Source organism: Agelaius tricolor, unplaced genomic scaffold, assembly GCF_023055355.1.
Source record: "Agelaius tricolor isolate 1412-34295 unplaced genomic scaffold, bAgeTri1.0.p SCAF_2, whole genome shotgun sequence".
In the NCBI taxonomy this organism is placed as follows: domain Eukaryota; kingdom Metazoa; phylum Chordata; class Aves; order Passeriformes; family Icteridae; genus Agelaius; species Agelaius tricolor.
Genome location: NW_027269262.1, coordinates 92,516,625 through 92,530,729, shown reverse-complemented (window position 1 = coordinate 92,530,729; position 14,105 = coordinate 92,516,625).

Genomic DNA, 14,105 nt, shown 5'->3' with positions numbered 1-14,105 from the left:
CAGCCTTCCCTCTGAAATGAAAAGCAAAGCAAGTCCCAGAGGTCTCTCCTGCTCTGAGTATGGCTTTACAATTATAAATTATCCCAAGATTATCTCTGTCCCCAGCAGAGCTGAATTCACCTCTGCTGTGTTTGCTGGGGGATTAATTGCTGCTGCATTAGCTGCACTGCAAAGCAAAAGCTGGGGATGCAGCAAGCTCCTGATTGCCACCATCATTCAACAAGGGGTGACAAATTTACAGCCAAATACACAGGAAAGACTCTTTGATTAGCACAGTCTGCAATTAACCAGCACAGACCACTGCTGGGGAGGAAATCAAGGTAAAAAAGACCAGGCATCCAAAGGATGTGAGCAAGGACAGGGATTAGGGTGGCACTGGTAAAACAGCAATGCCCAGAGCTGACCATCCTGGCTCCAGGAGGCACCATCCAAGGATGAACAGGTGCTTCTTCCTCTTCCCACAACCTAGCATGATGTCTGACAGTGTTGGATGCAACATCCAACTCATTCCTTGACATCCTCTCCCACACTGCCAGGAGATTGCATTGGTGCCAATTTCTAGGACTCTGCATTCAAAAGAGATGCTCCAGGACAGCCCTTCCATCCCACATCTTCCCTTGATGGATCACACATCTCACATGGGGAAATGTGGAGATATCTGAGGATGGTCTGGTGTTATTGCAGAGCACTGGGCTTGCTTGAAGTGTCTGGCTCTATCTTGGATATCCTGCCTGAGTGTGAGGAAAGAAGGAGCTTCATTTCCAGCAGAAAAATTTCCCACCTGCAGAAGTCACCCACAGCCTCACCATCCTTGTCATGGTGGGAACAAGCAGCAAACACATCACTCCTCACTGAGCCTGGGCTAGATCAGAGGAAAGCTGAGATCCATGGGATTGCAGGAGGACCCTGGACATCAGCTCTGCTGTCATCCCCCTCTGGTGCTGCGGGACTTCCAGGCACATGGAAATGTGGTGAGAGCTCTGGGCCCAGAGGCTCAGATGAAACACCAGAAGCTCCACAGCTCTGAGTGGGACCGGGCTGAAAATCTGTCAAGCTTTCTCATGAGATTTCCTCTCTCCCTCCTGGTTCTGTTTGGACTGGAAACACCATGAGAATAACTTTCCTCCTTGCATTTCAGCAGTTTTGCTTCCGGGCCTGGGCTAAACAAGGAAGTGCAGAGGCGTGGGAACCAAGGGGAGACACAAACACATGGGAGCACAGGATGAATGGCTCCAAATCCCTGCATTCAACTCACTGCCTCCATCAGGGTTCTCCTGCCAGCTGAACTCCTCTGCACGGGCTGGGACTTTCAGGTGGAGGTGGTTATCTGTGGTTCAGATCCTTCTCTCCCTTAGGCAGCAAAGCACTCCCAGGAATAACTCAACTTTTACTGCTGTGAGACAAGAACATTTGGACCAGGATCTTGGTGCCTTTTAAAGACACATCATCCAGCCAGCAGCAGAGCACTTGGACACAGAGCCCAGACCTCCTAACCTTTGTCCTTCTGTGATAAAAGGGTTTGACTTCTTGATGCGCTCATCATCTCAGCACCCTGAAAACAGAGTCCATTTCAGGTGTGGAGTACCACAAACCACTTCATGGGAGGCTGACCCATTCCTCCAGGATCCAAACTTCTTCGTTGCTCCACGCCTTCAGCATCCACTGACAAAACAAGTTGTGCCCACAGGAGCAGGTATGGCATGCAGGGATGAATAATGATCCTATCACCACGTACATATTTCAGGATAAAATTCCAGCTTCACCACAGCCTAATGCACCACCCAACATGTGTTTACACCAAACAATCAGTAACTCAAAGCTACAAAGAATGAGGAAATGGGAAGGAGTTTTTCCCATACCAAGCAGCTTGCAATTTAAGGCATTGCTCTTTCCCATAAGTCTTCACCAGATTGGCATGGAAATCTCTTTGGGATTATGTGGGTCTATTCAGCAGTTCAAAGGTTAATTGGAGCTACACCAGCATATGAGCAGAAAGGAAGAGACAATTTCTAGCAGCAAGGTCATGTATCTACTGAGCGCTTCCCTCTGGAGCATTCATCATTATTTAATTATCACTGTACTAATAGCTAGCATGAAATAAAGTATTCTGGGTCTCTTAGGCTTTGTGGAAGAATAAAAACTTCTGGGTTTTTAAAGAACTTCACAACAGGAGATTGTGGAACATCCTCCTGGCCCAGCTGGCCCTGTCTCTGAGCACTTGGGACAAACAACTGAACTTACTTGACTCTACAGCTTCTAGGCAGGACTGGCCCAGATCATGAGCAAAGAAGTTCCAGGTGGGTCTCAAGGACCTGCAGACAGCAGTGGCACAAGCCAGGAGAGGACCCAGTGACTAGAGAGGACATTTAAGTGGCTTTAATTTGAACCAAAATAGGTTTAGATTAGACACTAAGAAAGAATTCTTAACAGTAAGGGCGGTGAGGCCCTGGCACAGGTTGCCCAGAGAAGTTGTGGGTGCCCCATCCCTGGAAGTGTTCCAAGGCCCGGTTGGATGGGGCTTGGAGCAACTTGGGATAGGGGAAAGTGTCCCCTCCATCCTGCCAGAGGCTCATCACTGAACAGGTTACATCTGAATTTGAGCCCTTAATACCTGTTGCAAAACCACCTTCCCCTCCTGGGTGCCACCTGGTAGCAGCACCCAGACAGGTTCTGCTGTCCCCTTGTCTGTCATGTTCCTGCTCTGAACACATCCCCAGAGACACAAGCACAGCTTCTCCATATCCCTGGCTCAGACAGAGAAGCACAGCCCTGAGCTGTGTCCTCCTCTCCCTGTCAGAAGAAGCAAGAGAGGCAGAAATGCACCCAAGAGACACCCTGTGACTCTGGTCCCTGCCAGCTCTCTCCAATCTGCCCTGCCCAAGGCACTTTTCCCTGTCACAGTCTGGCACATCTATTTCAAATGCTGAGGATTGCCACATATCACAGGGAACAAGAAACAGATTCCCACCGGGGAAGCAGGGCCCTGGAGCAGAGTGGCGTCAATGACGTGCCCTTGAGGTTCAGAGAAGGAGGACACAACTGCTTGTTAATCCTGCTTCCCAGCTGGTGATTTCTAGGGATAACCTAGCCAGGGAATTCTAGGGAAAACGTTAAAAGAGCTTCTAGTAATGCACTGTGAGAATAAAATCCCCATCGCTGCAGCTCACAGGGAGGCAACACTGCTGGTTGCACAATAAACCATGTGAACCACTGGACACAGATCCAAGGATCAGGAAACAAGCAGCAAAGTCTCCAGTAAAATCACCTCTTTCACTATTTGGTTTTAGGAACCCAGATGTGACCCCCTGTGTTAGGGTAGATTACGTGGTGGTCCCAAGCCTGCCTTTCAACCCCACTTTTCATGAGTCCAATATTTTCTCTTGTTATCTTGTGCCTTTAATTATTCATGTTCACCCCTACCGCATTCACCTCCTTACCCTTACCCCAGGCCCTCTCCCCAGCTTCCCCAGACACCATGAGCCCTCAGCCTGTTCTTGACCTCTCAGAGTGGCAGTCTTGAGCTCTTCAGACCTTGCCTGTGACTTTATGCTTCAGCACTTTTATTAATTCAGAGGTGCCTTGTCTTAGAGGACAGAATATGTAGCAATCTGAAGGCACGAGGTAAGGCCACATGCTTGCAGCCCCAGAAGACAAGCACATGCTCTGTGCCCAGGTAGATGCTACCTGGCACAGTCCTGCCACTGAGGACCAAGAAATGAATCAACAGCACAGTGCTCCACCTTTACACAGGCAAGGCAAAGAGGCAGAGGTGAAGAAAAGTCACGAAATCAGAGCTGCATTACTCAGCACGGTCAGTTTGTCTTTGCAGCACCATCTACCACCTGAGTCACAGGAGCAGAATTCATTCCCCTTAAATTTTGACCTCTAAAATGTAGAATCTTGTCTGGCCACACAGATTCAGCTTCCTTTACAGTCTGTGATTCATCTGACCTCTCTCAGACACTATTGTAGATTGAATCACACTCTGGTTCTTCCTATTTTTCTGCATTGGCAGTGAAGGGAGCTGACGGTGACTAGTTCATCCAAAGCCAGACATCTCAACTCTATATGCCAAAATAAGAGCAAAGGAATCCCACTCTGGGTATTGTCATTTCTCCCTAATTGAAGGGCTTAAAACTTTCAAAGCAGAAGGACAATGACAGCTGAATTTGTGGTGGGCTTTTCATGCCAACATTCAGAGACTGTTTCTTCCCTGCCAGCTCACTCAATTTAATTCATGGGAATGTCCAGAAACAGGAACCCCTGGAGCACAGCAAAAAAATGAGCCAGGCTCTGGCATTTCTGTGAGCAACCAGTTCTTAATTATTTGACTAATACAAGCATTGTGCAGCAACTATATTGCATTGAGCAGTTCGTGGAGGTTTCTTTGTCACTCGTGTACAAACCTCCACAAGGGTCTAGGGTTTCTGCAGAGGTTTGGGTACAAGAGCACAATGGCAAACTACAACTCTTCTAAGGGTGTTTGAGGAATTTATAATGAAACTCACCTTAAATGTTATTTGGGTCAGGAAGGATCAGAGCACCAGAAAAGGTGGGCTAATGCTGATCAGGAAGGAGATGTATCATGGGCATGAGGCAAACCCTCCCCAGTTCTGCAAAGGGCAGGAGCATACTGGGAAAACCACAGGAATGGGGGTTTCTGCACAGAAGGGACACAACTACCCTGGGAGGAGGCTGCAAAGAAGCTCTCTGAGCCATGAAAATGGAGACAAAATTACTCACAAGCCCCTGGATGTTGGATACCTGTGAAGATGTGGGCTCTCCCTTCACTAGGAAATAGGTCAAATTTGGTTAGAAATTAGGATTTTTATCATTTAAGCTCCCCAGCCCCTGAAGTATTGCTAGTTGAGGGTCCTAAGGCAGAGCACAGCCAGGAGGGAAGGAAATGTCTTGGGCTGTGCCCAGGGGCTGCACTCAGACCCCACAGGGCTATGTCAGGGCCAGGAGGAGAGCACAGGAGAAGGAAGTCTTACAGCAAGGTCGGACAGCAGCTGTCTCCAGGAATGAATCCAGGAGCAGCATCCTCCTGGGATGGGCCAGGAGGATCTTGCATTGACTGACTGCCCTTCCTGAGTTTGGGAGGAAATTAATCTCCCACCATGGGCTCCAGTTTATTTTTACATTGCAAGTTAGCCCGAAGGGAAAAAAATAAAATCATAAAAAAGTTCTATTCCCTAAAAGGAATCACAAATTTCACAGCGACCTAAGGAGATTAGTCAAATCCCTGTGACCGTCAGCAGTTTCACTTAGGTCAAAGCCTGGCATAACTCAATCTCTGTGAGAAGGGAGGAGTGGCAACATGGACTGCCCAGCTCTGCAGGCTGGCCAGCCTCTCCAAGAGGGCCCTTCTGCAATATCTGGAGGGAAATATCCCTTTTGCAGTCCCACAGCAAGCAGTCAGGCTGACCCAGAGTGCAGACTGTGAAAGGGAGCGTTATCTCTTGCAGATACCACAGTGAGACCTTCCAAGCTGGGAAGCAGGAGGAGGACAAATTTCCCAGGCTGGGAGACATCAAAGGCTGTGTGAAACCTTCCGAAAATGCTCACCCTGAATTTCTCATGCATGGGTGGGCATATGGGATAACTCTCCATAGGGTCAGGGAAATGTAGAAAGTGGAGCAGTCGGGTTCTGATTCGCCTCTTGCTTTGAGGGAGAAAATGAAGAGAATTTAGCTCAAAACCTAAAAATAAATATGACACCCATAGGTTTGGCTTTGCACAAAAACTGGCCTGAGTTAGGTAACCTAAGGCATTTTTTTTATGAATTCATTTTCATCCCCTGCCAAACATGTCTGTGTTAATGGGCTCACAGAAGCATCAGCCCTTCAAGCTGTGCCTCAGACTTCACCCAGAGGATCAGTAATGTGGTGCTGCTGCTGTGGTGCTGCTGCTGCAATGCACTCAGTGAGCAGAGAGGTGTTGGAGAAATAAATTGAGAACAAATTTTCAGATTTGGAAATGTTCAGGACCAGGTTGGATGGGGCTTTGAGTAACCTGGTCTAGTGGAAGGTGTCCCTGCCCCTGGCAGAGGGGTTTGAATCTTTAGGGACCCTTCCAACTCAAATCATTCTATGCTTCTATGATTACACTAAGGAGAAATAGGGCTTTCACTCATACTCCACAGCTTTAAAAAAAATCTGCCTCCTTTTCAGCGAGAGGAAGGGGCCTCTTGATAGAAACCCAACAGAAAGTCTCCTGCTCTGTGATTTTCTGTTGTGCAAATACAGAATTTGCTTTCCATGGTATCATGAAGCCAAAAAGGATAGAAGTTCCAGTGTCCTTCCTCCACTGCAGAGAGGCAGGAGGCTTTTGCAACTGTTTATCTCTCTCTGAGGAAGTTGTTGGTGCAGTTCTTAAAAGAACAACTTTTGCAATTCTTAGCTCTCCTCCCTTGTTCTCTCATTGTGGCTTCTCCATCATTTGAACTCTTCCAGTAGTACCAGACCTGAAGTTTTCAAAATTACAAGTCAGGAACTAGAAAATCCTTACACTGATTTAGAAACTAAAAGATTAAAAACAAAACAGCAAGAGAGACCTCAACTGCAGGAACTTTTGAGTTGCTTCTGGTCTTTGAGGTTCTGAAACCAAGAGTGGGACAGTCCCGTTGCATTTTTTCCGAGTATCATCACACCTGCTCCTCTATCTGCTGTTTCTCTCCTGGTGTTGAGTTCTCTTCAGACCATAAAGCATCTTTGTGTCCTATGAATGTGCAGCATTTAGCACAAGTTGGTCTTCAGGCAGGATCCATCTTCTGGGCATGGGAAAAATGAAGGTGAATTGTTACAGTCAGCTGTTTTACCTACGAAATACATAAACCCAGAGTAAACATTTGAGAAGTGAAGAGAGCAGATGGGATAAGGAAGACAGACAGCATCATTGTCCATCACAGCTGGAAGCACTCCCACTCTTCAGTATTTGCTCCTGACCCAGTGAAAGCTTTCCTGTGGGGGAAAAGGAGCAATAAATAATAGGGAATCATAGAGTTATAGAATGGTTTGGATTGGAAGGGACCATCTCGTTCCAACCCCTGCCATGGACAGGGACACAAATCCACTAGACCAGATTGATCAGGGTCCCATCCAACTTGGCCTTGAACTTCCAGAGATGGGGCAACCATGTCATCATCACCATCACCATCATCATCATCATCAAAAATATTACTCATCCTCAACACATCAGAATATCCTCTGCTATTCCTCTAACATCAGGGTGACCAAAAGCATGAGTTTGCACTAAGTGGGTTCAGATTAGTCAGAGGTAACATGGCCTTTTGCTCCTGATGATTTCACCAACACGACATTTGTTCTCATGCCCTTCTCCAGCCTCCATCTCCCTCAAAAAACCTGGAAATGCAGTTTCCCTAACTGGAAACACACATTTCATAGTAACATTTTCCAGACCACTTTGCAAGAGTTAAAGTGAGACGAATTTTTTCAGCACAATTTTGTAGAAGCTCACAGCTCTTACCTGGCCCTTCCTGTCTGTGTCCTGACATATTCCTTCAGTAATCCCCAGGTCCTCTTGGCTTTGTCTTTTTGTGGTGTTTGTTTCTTTGCCCTTCTTAAATAAACTATTGGCAGTTCCTATGGTAACACGCCTCATTCTTTCTCTCTCCTCCCTAAAAGTCTCTTCCCATTTAACAGGCTTTTAAAAAGGCTCTATTTATACTTTCTTTTGTTATCCTGCCCCTGCTCCCTTGCAGCCAGACAAGGGCAAGCACGGAGCAGTGCATGCACTACCCTGTGTTACTAATAATGGCCATCCATAAACACGAGACCGAGCCGTGGGGATCAAAGCTGTGACCTTCAACAGGAGATGCTCTGCTTCTTCGAGCAAAAAGAAAGGAAACCTGAGACACGGCTGGCTCGGGAGGGAAGCACTGTTTGCAGGGGCCATCCCCACCCCTCCCACTCTCCAGCAATGTGCTGAGGGGCTGCAAGCCCCCCAAACCAGCCAGCATGTGAAAAACAGCCTCGCTCTCTCTGCAGGCAGTTTCCACCTCCCCTCTTTGCTCAGTGTCAGACATTCATCTATATTACCAGTAATTGGATAAAGAGAAAAATATGAACTGTGCTTCTTTTTGCTTCCCATTCCATGAAAAGAAAAGCTCCCCTCCTCTCTGTGCTTTTTTGTTTTAAATCTTGAGGCTATTACCAAGCATCAAGGTTTATTTCCTTTAGGTTCATCATATAATTAAAATGCAGATTACAACTTATTTTAACCCTTAGCTGAAGCAGTAGGTGGATTTTTATGATGACAACTCATTGTTTCTCAGGCATTTCTCCTAATGAAAAACAAAGGGTCTGAAACAGTCCAAGTACAATTTAGTTCCTTTCTCCATCGAGAGGTTTCACTTGCACAGTCAGGCTGGTGCCAGAAACCACACGTTTTTTGGTCATCTTTAGGGTGTTCCAGGAAACATATTGTCAACAGATCTCAATTTTTCAGTAGGAAAAGCAAGTAGAAGAATGACTCTCCAGCCTTCCCCTTTCTTTCTCCCCATAAAGACAGCTTTCAGGGTTTCTTTATTGATGAAGAATGACTCCCAACAGTTGTAAATCCATTTTTTTTTTCTTGCTTGTGATCTCTCCTCCTTTGCCAGCACAAGAAACTGTGATGCCCTCCAAGTGCCACTGCAGAAAGGGTTAAGGTATCTCAAACTACAGCCTCAATAAGCAGCTCGCAAAAGTGTCCTGTCCCCAGGGTAGGATCAGTGTATGAGAATTTGCTCAGATCATTTCATGTTTGTAACTTGATTTCCTGCCGGAAAGCTTCAGTGGGCGGAGTTTCTGCTGAACCAGACAGAACTAGAGCTATTTCCTTTTCCAGATTGCTTGTGCATGTCCAGTCAGGCTCAACTGAATTAATGGCAATCGGCTTGTTTCCCCCACACACCCCTTCCCATTCACCTTTTGCAGTGCAAATACGGGAAGTGAGTGATAATCCTGCTGTCAGGGCCTCAGGAGATGGGATGGCTCCACAACCTTGGGCAAGTCCTGTTCATTCTCTGCACCTCTGGCCCACTTCTTGTTAAATTCTGGAAAAAGGATGCTCTAATGACCCAGCTCCTGCCCTACTGATTTCCTACATGACCTTGGGAAAGTCACTTAACATTTGCCTGCCTCCACCTTCCATGAAATGGAGAGGAAATCATCAGAAGGCTTTGCTCACTCTGCTGCCACCACCAGTATTAAACCATGGCCCCTGAAGACTGAGAGTAGAATTCTTTCCAATTTAAACTTAAAGACAAGTTGCTATTTTCTCCTGAACAGTGCAGGTCTGTGTTGGATCACCTGCAGCACTTCTGCTAGGAAAAAACAGCCCCTGTTACTCCCCATCATGCTCCCAAGTGCAAATTGATTCATTCCTTCCCTGCCTTGACCATCCCAGGAACCATACTCATGGTTGCATTCATCACTGAATGCAACCAAACCTCCTGGGAAAGGCCAGGTGCTGCTCCAGGTGCTTGGTTTTTTACCAAAGTTTTAGGTTTCATCAAAGTAGTCTGAGCTAAGCCCCATCAAAGATGCTTTCATCAATACTGAGGTCCTCTACAGAGGGGTGAATGCAGGACCAGCCAAGTGGGATCCTATGGATCTCATAGGAGAACAAATGGCTGGGGCCAGAGATCTACCCCATGTATAGCCTCAGGACTCTACTGGTTTGCCAGACACTTCATTACTGTGGTGAAAGTGGGCAAGCCCCCTTCTCTCAGTCTATTTTCAACAGCACCATTCGAAAATCCTCCCCAGCGTAAACAGCAAAGTCACCCCAAACAAAAGAAATGAAGCACTGTGGGTTTTTTTTTTCTCTAACAGAACCAAATAGGAAATTCCTCTGAAGCACAGAGAAATTTCTGAGTGCTGTGTTTCTCACCCTTTTCAAACTGCTGTCTCCACACCAGCCTGGGAGCCCCAGTGCTGAATGCCTGGGGCAGCACCCTCTCCCCCCATCCAGATAGTATCATGTCCTTAGGATGTGTCTACACTGCCAGGTGGAGCTGGTTACACAGAATAGTCCTTTCCTTAGGCCTGGCTAAGTCTGGAGGCCTGGGCGTGAGACAGAAAGTAGGCACTGTTCCTTATCTTACAAAGGAGATTATGCAAGAATGTCCTGTAATGAGGATAAGGAAGGTGCTTTGAATAGGTATGTGGGGTTGGCTGCAGGTACCCTCTGGCAGCAGCAGGGCTCTTGCAGCATGGACCAACCCTGGTTTCCAGTGCCAGATGAAGTGGGGCAATCAGCTGCTCCCTAAACCAAATGATCAATTGAGCTCCTTTCACAAAAAAAAAAAAAGCACAAAATTTGAGAACATCAATGAAGGAACCGTCACCAGGACCTGAAACTCAAAATCTTTATCTGCTTCTGTTACTTCATCCTCCTTTCTGATTGCTGGCTCATATGCATGGGAATGCAACGTGTATGGTTTCATTTTCTTAATTGCAATTATCCTGCAGACCACCTTCATGCACACTGGGGACCACCAGTAGTGCAGGGACCGCATGTGGAGAAGCCCTGCCCTGGGAGACCCATCCCTCCTTCCCTGATGTGGTTAAAATGCCATTCCAGATTGTGGTGCCTGCAAGGATTTAACGATGTTCTCAGCCCAGAGGAAAGCCCTGGACTATGCCCTGTGCCTGAGAAAGCAGGACTGAGCTTCAGCTGTGTAGGAGGGCAGCTGTAAGAAACCAGGATATCTACAGCTATGGTAGAGTTCCCTTCATAGCCTACCCCATCTCTTCCACATGCAAGTGCAACCTTGGAGTCTCTGGACCGAGCTCTTTCTGCTCTGAAGCCTTCACTGGCTATTAATACCTGGGGAATCTGTGAAGCAGGCAAACAAGGTTTTGATGAGTGTGGGAAAAAGAAAGGCGTTACCATGTATGAGTGAACTTCAGTTTCGCTCATGTGCTGAATTAGTCAGTGCCTTCAAGTGAATTCCAAGTGCTGGTCTAGCTATTAAATGACTCTTCTTGAAGAGCTAAGTGCTCCATTTTTAGCCTCTACTGGAGGAAAACTAAATTTAAAAAATAATATTTTAATCAGAACTATTGCAAGGGCTTTAGGGTTGGATTTTTTGGGGTGCATTGTTTTGGGGTGGTTTTTTTGCATTTTTCAACTTTTTGATCCCTCCCAGAAATAAAAAGTAACCAGTAGTCAACACACAGCAGTTGCTGGCTGGAGAAATCCAGGTCACTTGTTATGCCCATGAATGTGATGTCTGAGTCGGGAAACCTCACTGAGATGTTGTAGCCCCAGAGGAGCACAATGTGATAATTGCCTCACCAAAGGACCAGAAGTACTTGGTGCAGAGGGTCAAGACACAAGCTCCAGTGGCTGAGAAATTCCGTGGAGGACTTGCTCAATTTGAACATTTAGTGGATGGAAAGGAAGTTGGAACATCAACACTGACATCTCAAGAATTCATGTTTCACTTCCTACCCTGGAGGAGTGGTTCCTCCTGCAACCTTTCCAACCCAGAGTTAACACTTTTCTGCTGCTTCCCCCTCTAATACAGCGACTGTGAGAAGTGCTGTCTGCAGGTGGCAAAAAACAGAGTTGTTTTTTCCATCAGTTCACTGTTAATGGTGTCCTGGCTTGAAGAAAGTTGAGTTTGGCTGAAATGGAAATGACAGAAGGGGCAGGGGAAAAAAAGATTACAGAAATTTAGACAAAGCAGGTGTATGGATTGCATGTCTATCCTTTCTGCAAACACGGAGGCTGCGTGGGCTACATCCAGGAAAGTGTCCCAGCTGTAATACAAGCACTTTGACGAGCACACATGAAAACGTAGCCAAGCTTTGCACTAACACTAAGGCAAACACAGCCCGCTGGGATTAGCATCTGTGCAGAGGTTACAATCCTTCCACACTGCTTTTCAGTGATTAGGCTGAAAAACATGCTCAAGGATGCTCACGTGCACAGGAGATTGTCGATATTTGTGCTGAAAATCCATTCAAATTCAGAAATTACAGCTAACATGAAGCCTACTTGATCCTCTTAAGGCTGTGACCTGATTGTGGAAACATTTCTCTTTGCTTGTTTTTCTAAAATACAAAGAAGCAAGGCAGAGGCTTGACTGGAGATGGATTCAGGCTTGCCAGGAGGCCTGAAGGTGTTCCCCAGTTGCATCGCTCATCAATTTTTAATGCCTGCATTTCCCCTCCAGCTCACAATGGACAAAAGCTCCCCTAGTCAGGATATTCTCTGATTCTGTGGTGCCCAAGAGCATCAGCCAAACTGGTATGAATTTACACCCCCGGCCAAGAAGCAACACTCCCAGGCACAGCAACCCTTCAGCCTCACCCATGCAAGAGGGATCAAGCTGGGTTTGACAGCACTTCTGAGGCAATGTGGTGGAGCCTCATGCTGTTGGCCCTTTTTCTTCTGCCAGAGCTGTCAAGCTGAGGTTGTGCTCGAGCGCTACAATTTGCCATGTGACATTTCAGATGGGAAGCAAAAAGAATGGCTGTGCCAACCACCATTCTCAGGTTCTCTGCAAAATAAAAACCAGATTCCTGACATTTGCTGTGTCTGAGAGGAAGGCGGGTCTGTCGTTTTTACAAACAATAAAGGATGCAGAAAAACAAACTTATTCCCTCAGAGCCAAGCGCAGTTCCCCATCATGCCTGGGAATCCCCGTGGAAGGGAAATTCTGTTCTAACAAGAAAAGATTTGACCAAAAATACCAACCAAATGCAGCCACTGCAACATTTTTCTTTGTATTTTTTTGTTTGTTTGTTTCAGTTCTCAGGTTTTTTTGGGTTTTAAAGAAAGCAGTCACAGGCAGACTTCTCTGTGGGACCCACCATCATCACCAGTGTTAGCAGAGGGACCTCTGCCCCCCAGAGCTTTCCCCAGGCTTTGCCAGACTGATTTTAGCACCACCAAAAGTCACACTCTGAGTTTTCATTAAAAAAAGTCGATGTGAAAACCAGTTAATTTTCTCACTTCGAAAAAGTAGCAGGGAGTCAGACAGCAGAACCTAAATGTCAATAGCAAGGGAAATCACAGGTTTTTTTCTGTTCTCAGCAGACTTCTTTCCAAGGTGTGAATTTGCTGATGCCTAACCAAGGTTAAACTTATGCTCTGCCTTGAGAGGGGAAGGGGAAGGAGAGAATGAAAATCCCTTTCATCCAGCAGCTAGTTTCAAACTTGCAGACACCAAAGGTGTTGAATAGCCTTTGAAATCAATCAAGAGATTCCAAAGTTTTTATCCAAGGATCCATTTTATACATTTACACATATAACACTGTAGTTGCATAAGATTCAAAAGTGTTAAGAGATTTTGGTAAATTTGGTACATTTTTTGGTAATATTTGGTAATTTTTTTTTATTTCCTTTACTCTTTCGAAACAGTCATATGCCAAATCAGCCCTTCTCAAGTCCTGCTGTAGGTCCTAACAGGTTGGGATGTCAAGGCTGTGTTGTGTAACAGCCTGAAGCTGTATCAGGGAAGATTTAGATTGGACATTAGGGAAATGTTCTTCACTCAGAGCATGACTGAGCATTGGAATGGGATCCTCGGGGAAGTGGTCACAGCACCAAGCCTGACAGAGCTCAAGAAGCATTTGGACAACACTCTTAGGTGTGATTTTTGGGGTTGTCCTCTGCAGGGCCAGGAGTTGAACTCGATGATCCTTGTGGGTCACCTCCAACTGAGCATATTCTATGATCTCTGCTTCCAGGCCATCCCTTAACCAGAGAGGAGGACTGCATCCTTTGAACAATGTTCTCAGAAACATAAAGCACCCTCAGACTATTCTGGTTTAGAGGACACCAGTTTAGTGCCTTTCAGGGAAGAGGTAAAAATATCCTTAAAATGCAAAAACATCTGAGGGTCTCCTGGTATTCATCTCTATGTGTTTGTGTCTCCTGAGGAATCACTTCATCCCTCTGTGCCTGTGACCCCAAGCCCCCTATTATTCTTTTCATTTTTTGAAGCCCTTGGCTGCTTCTGTGGTGACTTCTGCTAAGAAAGTCCACAGCAAGTTAGTAGTAAATGAAAACCTGTGATGGCATCACGTGCTCTGCTCCTTTTCCTTTGAATTTATGGTGGTTCTTTACACCACAGATCTGGACAC